Consider the following 11,484-nt stretch of genomic DNA (forward strand, 5'->3'; position numbering starts at 1 on the left):
TGCCGGCGGCGGTAGCTGCGTCCCATGGCCGAGGATGACTAGGTGGACGGGCCGGAGGTAGGAGGTCACTCGAGGATTTTTGTTGGTAAGAGCATGTACAATGGTTGATAAGGTAGTCTTATCTTAAGTCTGCCACGTATGCCAGTGGTAGTAGTTTCTTGGCATTTTAGTGGTTTCTTGCATTATTAGGGGTTTCTTGTAAGGAACAATGTACGTACTACTAGCGACAAAAGGCGATTCTAGGTTGTGTTGTACTCCAACGAGTACTACTAGTGGTCGCGGGAGTGTATACCTTGTTTTGTGGGTTCGATCCCAGCCGAATGCACGACGGCCTTTTTTTAAAATAGTACTACTACACTTCGCTGCGAGCCAATATTTTACACGGATAGTTTGAGTTTTGAAGTCGAACGGACGTGCGGCCCCACAATCTGGGTGCACTGGACAGGCTAGCCACGTGAACGGGTTTTCCTTCCCAGCATCCCATGGCTCGCGTGCTCGCCCTAGCCGCACCTCGCTTGCAGCTTCCTCATCAGCTAGTAGCATATTTAAACTAGCGCCTCCCAATTAAGCCCGAGGAGCCGGAAAAGCCTAGCGGGGCATTGGGAACTGTGCAATATGGCTCTGTACGTAAAGTGCTCTACTACTACTATGTAGCTTGTGGCGTTGCACGCATGTACTTCACTCCATTATCGGATCTACTATAAAAGAAATTCCTCTTGACTTGTTTTTTTAAACAGAGGCAAAAGCTTTGCTTCATCTCATTCAGAAAGAAGGAACTACTAACAAAGTTCAACGAGATCCATTACACCTCCACAAATGGAAGCGAAAAGCCTAGTCTTGCTGTATCAAATAACTCAAATGTTCTGCCCCCGTAGTAACTGTCGCTGATAAACAGGCTGCTAGTGTGTGCGTGAGAGGAGCGGCTGAGTAGGCCAGCTACTCCTACGTGAGAGGAGCGGCTGAATATAGCACCGAGAGTACCCACTAGGCCACTATGCAGGTGTACTTCCCCTGCATTGATAGTACAACGATGGTTCTAGAGAACAATAGTACCCCCCACTTCCAACTGTAGCTCCTTGGCCCTGAGATTCAAGAGTTCAAAACTGATGCACTATACTAGACTAGTATAATGCCCGTGCGTTGCCACGAGCTCTTGAAATATTTTGCTGGAATTATGTAAACATAATGCATGTAAAAAAAACTAGCACAGGTATAATCGAGTAATAATTTAAGTCCACTTCACTTACATTGTAAACTGTTAATAAAAAGCAATTTGACAATGCATACATATAGTGCGATGATCGAACTAAAAATATGTTACAAATTAATATCTATTTGATGCGTTTAACAAATTCTTGCACAATAACCGTCCACCATGACCGCTCCACCACCACCCCGAGGCTCGACATGAGTCAACTTTAATCGTGTCAAATATACATTGTATGGATCCTCATGCACATTAAGCAACATTCTTAATTTTTTTCTGCCTATAAACCATTATTCTTCTTCGTCTTCATTCTCCTGCTCCTCTTCACTTACTATCTCTACATTCCCTATCCAAGCCAACCGCAACCATCAATGGCCCATCCGGCTCAAAATCCCCAAACCTTCTACACTCAGACTACGAACTTTGAGGTACTTTTTGCCAATATTTTCTCCTTTCAAGTCTACAAACAACAATATTAATGTAAAGTAATTAGTGTAAAGTGGTTTATGCGCACTCATGGCCAGTACAACCACAAACTCTGCCGTCTCACCTACATGATGTGCGTCCACTCCCACAATTTTCCCCCTTACTCTGGCGAGGCCTCCATTACTTCCAAATATTTTGTTCGGATTATTTGCCATCAAGGATAAATTAGCATATGTGATAAAAGTTCCTATGATTTGACACTACTGAGGTAGAGCAACATGAAAAATAAAAGATCATGCTTCTAATCTTTGGACTTTTGTAGTTTAAAAAAATGGCGATAATCTTACAACATTTTTCAGACTCCCGTCCTAATTGAAAATGATTGATGCATTAAGGAACACCTATGGAATCCAAAAAAACTAACAGCAAGCGATAGTGACATGGATGGCTACCTTATTGCTTTGGAAGTGGATGGCATGAGCCGTCCCCTATATGCACGAAACAGTCCCAGCCATGCACAGCTAGCCGAGAAACATTGGGTCTAAACAAGGGTGTTGGTACCTTGAGCAACGACGCCATCACGTTGACAAATGCCCAACCCAATTGCTCATTGCCATCCTCGGCCACCACCTGGACACACTCCTCTAGACCCAGGCGTTTCGAATGACATCCTCCCTGCTTCCCCTAGGCGATGGCCGACTACCGTAACTTCTCTGGAGCGAATCCTTCCAAAGCGCTGCCTACAACATCGTCCCTGTGGCGCTGCTCCTTCCTTTTCGTGCCTTTTGCTTCATTGACCTCCTTCCTATGAAGTTTTAGTAACAAGGTACATTTCAGTAATCGGTAAAAAAATTCAGATATTAGTACAAGAAAAATGAGCCACTTGACAAAGTTTTAGTAGAAATCAGATTTTCGTACAACAAGATATTTTAGTACGTACTAAAAAGAATAGTACAAGGGCAATCATCCGAACAATATCATCAGAAGTATGAAACTAAACCTTTAGTCACAGCAGGTGACTACCCTTGTCATCTCAAGATTCAAGCCTCTCCTCTTATCTTGTTCTCCGAGCATGCACTAAAAACTGCAAAAAATACAGAACATGTACATGTGTGAACTGAAATAGTGGAACTCAAACAAACCTTCATCAATAGATCTTTTTTGAACTATATGGTCGATTATGTACATGGTCCTCATAATGAAAACTAAAATATTGGGTTAGCCTTTCCCATATCTTTTTTGAAGAAAATCATAAGCATCAGCACCTACTATGTGGAAGACAAATCTCCCAGCTTGTTTATGATTCAGAATTCAACTGCATTCAGGCCAATACGAATAGCATCTCAAGGATCTAGGTAAATACCTGGAACAAAACTCAATGAAGAACCATAACATTAGTCAAAACTAAACATGGAAATTTTGAACTCACTGACTTTATGTCAGTCCAGTAGAACGCCCGTGCGTTGCTACGGGCTACAATGCATATAAATAAATCAAAAAAATAATTAAATTCTAAAGTGGAAGCTCATTTCTCCCTCCTACGTTCGAGTGTGAACGTACATCAAACGGACATCTAACAGGATCCCCAAAATTCAACCGTCTGGAGAATAGGGTATCTTCAAATCCATGCATATCCATATGTGAGGAAGAAATATGATTATCCAGACTATCTTCCATGTTATCTCTAACACGTGCGGGCCGATCAAATTAAAAAAACCACACCCACGACACACCCTTCTCTTTCCCTGCCGAACCCTCACCTCCCCGCTCGTTTCCCGCCATAACGGGACATTTTTCACTGGAGCCCTCTCCATTGAAACCAGATAACGCCCATCTCACCTTCCTCATGTCGCACTCTCTTCTTCACATTGTATTTCCCCATGGACCGCCAAGGATTCCCCGCCAACCGCCCCGCTCTCCATTCTGTTCCCCTCCCCATGTGTTTCTATCGATAGGGGGGAGTTGTGCGCCACCCATGACACCCTCCGAGCCAAGAAGGTACATCTGATGTCTCCTTAGCCATTTTCAGATTGTAACATATAGTTCCCCTCCCCATGTGTTTGTGTGGAACCAACGTCGGGAGTGAGCCGAGTGCCACCCTGGCGCTGGTTTTGGCAATGCTCCATGTGCCCAGAGATTCCGTGTGATCCACCGATGCAGTGAAGGCAGGAGCCTCCGCCATCATCGTCGACCGCCTAGGCTTAGCCCGTCAGCATCCTTCGGCAATGAAGGAGGTAACGAAGAGAGGACACAGTGACCCTGGAGGCCGAGGGGATTGGATCCACCCGAGTCACCGGCCACGGTGGCAACATGGGGCCGACCTACTTTTTTTTGTAGAAGCATATATTGAGAAAAAAACCCAAACAATGAAAAGGAGAATAACAATGATAATTTTTTGAGAGACCCCACTTCTTGGTGTAAGATTTTCATCTAAGAAAAATAAATACACAACAAGAAGATGGAAGCTACCTCAAGTTATGAAAGCCCCCATATTCTTGTTAGTACTGTATATATGTCATTAGGGCCTCTCGTACTGCCTTCAAGATTAAAAAAAAGATCTATACAAGAAAAGCAGATCCTTCAAAATTGCAATATCAACAAATATTACACCTATGCATTACTAAGGTCTAAGGAGTATTAAAATATGAGATTTACAGGAAACAAATTGTAAAACTATTGAGATATTTCAAAAGAGAAAACATATATACAAGGGAATATATTGCTTCAATTCTCACATTTTCAGGCCTGTCACCTCCATCGTAATTATATGTGTCTTTATCCCTCTAGGACTACAGGAGAAAAATGCATATGCATGCGTTAGTGGGTACCATGTTAACAAAAGAAAGTTCTTTCGATTAACAATAGCAGTACCATGAATGTTGTTCCACTTCTCTACAGCGCAATGGTTGCCTGGCACTGAAAAGTCTATCTCATTCTTACCTGCTGAATGGTTTCCTTTAGCTGTCGCTATTCTTTACGGATATACCGTTGATGGCCTAACTGTCTCTCGTGAAATCACGTTAGAGCATGTGTGCCTGGACTATATATTCCCTCCATCCGAAAAAGCTTGGGACAAGCTTTTTTGGATGGAGGGAGTATGTTGGACTGGAATATATGTGTCTCGGCTGGACTGGACCTATCCGGCTGTTAGATACTTGTGGTGTGAGGAATGAAAGGAACAGTGTATATAGATGAGTAAATATGGTACTATATAAATGCAAAGGTATCACTACTATTGTCTGTTGGTCTAGTGAGAAACGATGTAGCTCTTTTGCCACCAAATTATCCTGGAACATGCAAATACAGTACAAAAAGATGTTGGATTTGCCCGCTGAATAACAAATTCAGTTAGAATTTCATGTCGGCAGCAATCAAGATTTCTTATTGCCATTACGAAAGGACGAAGCAGAGTAGAGATAGCAGCAACTGGCCACCAAATTTTCGGACTACGATTGTTTGAGAGCACGTGGCAAAATCTTGAAGTTATTTTGGAGCTATCAAATACTGCAATCCATATGATCATATATTACATCACATAAGAATAAGATGCTACTGTAAATGATATACTTACTGAATTTAATTTATCAGGTAATCGTTCAGTCACTACAACATTATTTAGTTCTGCAAACATCTTGATTAATAGATTACGGGATACCTTTAGAAGACTTGATGTAACCAACATGTGACTGATCCATCCTGTCAAGTTTGTTGGGAATTCCAATAGCATGTACTGCAGGTAATCATCCGAAACAAATTCTAGAATATAAAAGGGACAACAAAGAGTTATAGGTTGAAGTGGTATATAGTTTCAAACGATTACCTGATAAACATAGTATCAGTCTCCAACTCTGCAATAATGACCTCTTATGCAGGAACCTACAAGAAACTGAGGGAAATACATATACAAAATCAAGCTGTACATTTGACAGTACTTGGTAAGAATGGTAAGATACAGATAATTAAAGTACATAACCTGCAAAACAATTTGTTTGATGCATTACGATTGGAAAACACATCAATCACTGCATTTCTAAGATTGTAAACTTGAACCTCCACAGTTAGTACTCCATGACAAAGAGCAAAAGCAATGCATAGATGCATAACCAAACCACAAGGGGATGCCAACATTCACCTAGAAAACCTGCTGGAAGTACAAAATCCCTGACAGCCCGGGGAATCAAAGAATTCGGCTTTTCATCTTTGACAGTGTTCATCAAAGATTCATCATGATTCTCCCAATGAACATGCATGCAGCTTAGAGTTGCCATCCAACAAATATCTGATAGTCACATCAATCAGACAATGAGAAACTCTCGCAAATACAGACTTGATAACTCTTTGCAAATTTAGTCAGGCATATCAGCAAACAAATGGACGGCTGCTATTGGATTTCAGAAGAGAAGATACCAATCTGTTGCGGACACATTCCCAAGCAGATGTGGCGTCCATGGCTGCTGAGTCATGCGACCTTTGGCAAGTATGCAACCAATTTCAGAAGAGAAGATACCAATCTGTTGTGGCCATGTTCCCAAGCTGATGTGGCGTCCATGGCTACTGTGTCATACGATCTTTGGCAAGTATGCAACCAATTAAACTGAATGTTTCAGAGATGGTATGAATTAATTAGACTTATAACTAAATTGCTGAGATTAAACATACATTACTTCGGCCTTCAGTCCTAGCAGCTGAAACACATGAAGAAGGCAATTGATTTGCACAAAATAAAGGGGGTGATGGAGAGAACATGTAACTCACTCAAGAATTACACAACCAACATGACTCTATTACAGAGCATTATAAAAATTATTAACTTTAAAGTATGATCCGTGAGATAAAAAATAAGATAGTGTTTTTTATTCAATCGCCATATTTTGAACTGATACTTTGAAACAAACCTGGTGTGACATTTTGCTAGCAAACAGGTTACTGAAGGTGGGGCGGTGTCGGACGAAAAATAAGCAGTTTGGATTATCCACATACCTCTGTTGGTTTACCATATCACATGATGCAACCGATGTGCATAAAATCAATAGCCATGGGGAAGATTTGTGTTCGTTGCTCTTCTCCTTCATCATTCATATTGCTAGCATGGAGAAAAATCATTGTTGCCCATCTCTTATTTGAAAAGGTCACAAAATCCAAAAAAGGATGAAATGTAGAGACTGCGAGAGCAATAGGAATACCACCGATGGATCCCCTTAGTGGTCGTATGTTGATTGAATATTTGACGCTAATGATTTGTACTTGAGGCAGGCCTCGAGGCGTTGGCATCCACCACTCCTTTGTATCGATGCCCAGCGGCAACGGCGCCAAGGGGGGCGGCTCGTCGTCGCCGCCACCGTCTCCTCACCGACAAGATCGGCCTCCAGTCTCTCGGATCCGTGACGTAAAAGGCTTCTGGCACCTATGCGGGAGGCGAGGGGCAGAGGTGTAGCTGCAGGTGGAGGGAGACATGCAGTGACCGGGATCAGGGGAGGAGGGAGACATGCAGCGGCCGGGATCGCGGGAGGAGGGAGACATGCGGCGGCCGAGATCGCGGGAGGAGGGAGACATGCGGCGGCCGGGACACCATGCCGGCCGCCGTCACCATTGCCATGACTCGTCCCACTGTGATGCAACGGATCGTGGGGCTGCGCCGGGAGTGAGGGAGAAGGTGGGGGCGGGTGGCGCCGGGATCGGGGAGGAGATGGGGGCGGGCGGCACCGGGAGCCGGGAAGGTGATCGGAGGCTTGCGGCGAAGGGATCTGGAGGCCTCGCTTGAGGGAACCCTAAGAGGGAGAGAGAGGTCGCATCGCGAGGGGTGGATCGAGAGAGGAGCGGAGGCGTACGTTTTTTTTTTCTTGTTTTGCAGCGGGTGGTGCGATGCGAGGTGAAACGAAAAACAACCGATGAAAAAAAACCAGACGAAAAAAACCCATGGAAGGTGGGATGAAAATTGACCGTCGGAGACTACCAACTGCTCCATTAGGAGTAGAGACTAGACTAGAAGTAGAGTACATCGCACTAGTTGAAAAAAGTAGTACTGGTACTGCTACAGTACGAGTACATACTCCTCCTCACATAATGTAAGACGTTTTTTGACACTAGTTGGCGTGTACAAAAAATGGCAAAAACATACCCAAAATTTCTTAATCCACGCCAAAAACTACTACCTAGTGCCAAAAATTTCTTACTAGTGCTATTATTTACAGTATAATGCAATCCCATAACGTTCCATAATGCTAGTACTAGTAGTAAATAATAGCCTCACCCCTTCGCTGAGGAACGATCTATAGTTGGAAGGGTCGAGGCCCTGCGGTTACTACGCTCTTATCTCCTCCTCGCCAGTTCCCCTCCCCCCGAAGAGAAGGCAGTTCATCGCTTCTCCCATGGATTCGCCAGGCGGTTCTCCTCCTCGTCGGGGCTGGGAGACCTTGGACGATGATCCTCTGGGAGAAATCGCACGCCACTCCGACGTCCTCACCGCCTCAAGACTTGGTGCTTCCTGCACCAACTTTTTCAAGACGCTGCTTAAACAGGCTTGGGAAAAGGCCATGCTTGTTGGTCTTCCATGCGTCCCCGAGGAGAAGGTTCGTCTATGGGACAATCCTTCGAACAGTCCACCGCTCCCTCGCCATGGTTGCACGTTGACTCCGCTAGAGTTGCCGATGTTGAGAGGTAGTCGGATTTTGTCCGATGAGCAGGTCAGTAATGGAGTTTGATCATGTAGTTCTTAGTTATTCCATTTCCATCCCGTAATTTCTCCGCTGCCCACCATCTTATATATAGGTCTGGGTCGGTGCCAACGAAGATTGGCTTGCATACCTCCAGCCGGATACCACCATCATTTTGCACAACATCCACAACAGTGCGGCCGTTCCGGTAGACCCCTTCTCCACCATTGGGACCGGCCTTCCGGACTGGCTGGGCTTGAATACGTATGATGATGCCTACATGAGATTGGAGAAGATAGAAATTGCGGACCCACCGACAAAGCGACGCGGCCATGACGATTACTATCTCATCGCGGTGTTCGACATAAGGATTGCCATCAATGCAAGACGCAGTAACGGCAGAGGCTGGCGCATGTTGGCGGCGGCAGATTTGTACCCCTACACATTCGAAGACGCCGTGCGCCATCTAGGCCGCATCTTTGTGGTGTCAAGCCAGGGGACTTGTTTCATCTAGTTGCCATCCTACGGTACGGGAGATTACAAACGGAATGCACAAACCATCATTTGCATCCCTAACGGTACTCCATTATTTTGCAGGGACCAGTCATCCCCCGATCAAAATAAGATCGCCGATCCTGGATGTGCATTTGCATCCGCGATTCGGTCTAACCTGGAATCTTGCAGCTGACTTTGGCATATTGGGATCAACTATCTTAGCAGTTGTTACCCATGGTACCACTGATGTGCAACATGGTCACACAATCTACCATGATCGGACCATCACCATCTACCCAGGTATTCCATTTTTTAACCCTCTCGCCTTCTCTTTCATTGTTGTACTAGTAGTATACTTAGTAGTACTAGTAGGAGTACTTTTTACCTTGGAGGACGCGTATAGCTAGCTAGGCCCTTGAAGACTTGAACCCACTAGCTGCCACCATTTTTGTTTTTCCATGTCTTACTATCTCATCCATGTAGCCAAGAGTGGCTATATATAATAAGCTGGTTATTTTACTTCCTCTATACCGGAGTAGTACTATTTGCTGCACAATATTACTGACCGCCATATTTGAGCACAACACTATTATGCATGGACCTTGACTATGTACGTCACCATGTGTACAGATCTGGGATGTCGCATGTACCAGATGAACATCACCGAGTTCGACCCCCGTGATGCTACGTGGGTGCCGAGGAACACTCTTGGAGAGTACTCGCTTTTCATCGGGGACATCTACCCCATTGTGAAGCGGATGCCACCTTCCGTGCATGACACGGAAGGCCTACCGTTTATGAAGCATGGTTGTGTCTTCATTGCGCACCGCCGTATGAACGACATGCTGGGACACGCTATCCCTGATTTATGCCGCTTCAGCTTGGATGAGTCTCCATCGTGTGGAACCAGACTAGAAAGCTGTGACAATGATTCCCGTTGCCCACCGCTATGGATCGTGCCATCCATGAAGAACACCTGGGACTGGAACCTGTAGGAGGACATGCATGTAGCCCATCTATAACGTGTAAGTGGAGTACGGTAATTGTGAACGGTAGCGCTGTGAATATATGTAGACTAGTCATGCACAAATTTATCACATGAATTGGAGATGAACTTGTGTGGCATACTGGCATTTGTTCTTTAGAATTTATTACTAGTAAATGTGTTATGTGTAATGCAACTTGTGTGGTTGTTGCACGGGCTCCAACATGCTCTTTGAGAAAAAAAGGTGGCACAACTTTGGATATACGTGACATGGCGGCATCATACAGTAGCATTGTTCGCTATAGTTGTAGTACACTCCTACTAGGAAGACAAATCCTATAAAACCTTGTGCTTGGCTCTTTGCCTCTTCGGGAGGTTCAACAGTTCGTACTCGTGTGAACCTTGCACTTGGCTCTTCGCCTCTTCTGAAGGTCCAACAATGATGATACTACAGTACAATATGCTTCTGGCAATCTGACACAGATTGAATTGCTGCACATCGACCGCGAGGGCAAGGGTGAGGGAGAGGGAGAGGGAGAGGGAGAGAGTGCTGTAGTCAAAACCCTCTCCTCGTCCTGCGAACCACCATGCGCGTGGGCGAGGGAGAGGCATAGTAAGCAAGCTTCTCCTTGTTCGACAAGTTGACGGGACACATCAAAGGAGTACTAGTACTAGTAGTAGTCCATACTGCGTCCTTTCCGATTAATATGGCTTAATTTGAAATGAGAAAAATACACTGGCGGTCAACGTATGTAACAATACGCTCTTTACGGTCACTATATATAGTTTTGGGGCGATTATACGATCACTAGCTCATCGTAGAGCACCGTATTGCACCCTACTGACCGGCCACATAGTCGATGTGGCACTTTGTTGACTGGTTAAATTGTCACCTGGTTTCTGGGTCCCACCTGTCAGTTGGCAGAGCAAAGAAATCAGTTAAACAAAGCTTTACGCAGGCGTGACACGAGTCCAACCCTTGCGCACGAACCGCCCTGGCTGTGTATGTGAGTGCATGCACATGTCCTCCCTCGGTCTTCCAACAAAGAGTGTACATCGGCTACAAAACAAAGAGTGGTACATAATGTACATCTACACTTCTAATGCATTTAGCCTTTAATCTAAATCGATATTGATTGACTAATGCACCAACTTGTGCTGTAGGTATAGGCTACGTGTCTATCCTTAATTACAGCATGCAACGACCTTCATTTAATCTTCTTATCTCAATGGTCGCATGCACACATAAGTCTGCTACTTTTGGGCGTTAATTATGCCCCGGTCAATGTGTAAATCTCTAAATGTACAGTCTTTCATGGACGTAGGGAGTAGGTTGAGCACTTGAGAGTGAGCGTGTGTGTTGCGTCGTGTGTTGTGTGCCGCATGGGTGCGTGAGTGTTGCGTGCGTCCATGTGTACGTGTGAGTGTTGCATGTTGCATGCATGCATGCATGCATGGGGCTTACTCCCTGCCATTGACATGTTCATATTTCAAGCTTCCTCTGTTCCCTCCATATGGTGATACTCCCTCTGTTCCCAAATAGTACGGAGTAAAAGCCTCCCTCTGTTCCCAAATATGGAGTATTTGTCTTTCTACATATTTCAACAAGTGACTAGGTACGAAGCAAAATGAGTGAAGTTAGCAAACAGGCATAGGGATACTGTAGAAAGGAAGTCCTCGCGATCCATTATTCCCCATCTCGGTCAGAGAGAACTATT

General features: G+C 44.7%; 1 long non-coding RNA gene across 17 annotated transcripts; it reads right to left on the bottom strand.

Annotated features, from left to right (window-relative positions):
* Positions 1-1,397: 1,397 nt before the first annotated feature.
* LOC123111138 (uncharacterized) lies at positions 1,398-7,477 on the bottom strand. 17 transcript variants are annotated; one of them, XR_006454158.1, is made up of 11 exons: positions 6,817-7,477; positions 6,614-6,716; positions 6,293-6,318; positions 6,041-6,201; positions 5,454-5,912; positions 4,369-5,363; positions 4,103-4,191; positions 2,899-2,996; positions 2,634-2,717; positions 1,758-2,438; positions 1,398-1,667 (listed from the first exon to the last, which is right to left on the bottom strand). It is a non-coding gene; the product is annotated as an uncharacterized lncRNA (long non-coding RNA). The 17 variants fall into 17 exon arrangements; XR_006454159.1 differs by lacking the exon at positions 6,293-6,318; XR_006454145.1 differs by lacking the exon at positions 6,293-6,318 and having other exon boundaries at positions 6,041-6,227.
* Positions 7,478-11,484: the final 4,007 nt, after the last annotated feature.

This window comes from Triticum aestivum, chromosome 5B, assembly GCF_018294505.1.
Source record: "Triticum aestivum cultivar Chinese Spring chromosome 5B, IWGSC CS RefSeq v2.1, whole genome shotgun sequence".
Lineage (NCBI taxonomy): Eukaryota > Viridiplantae > Streptophyta > Magnoliopsida > Poales > Poaceae > Triticum > Triticum aestivum.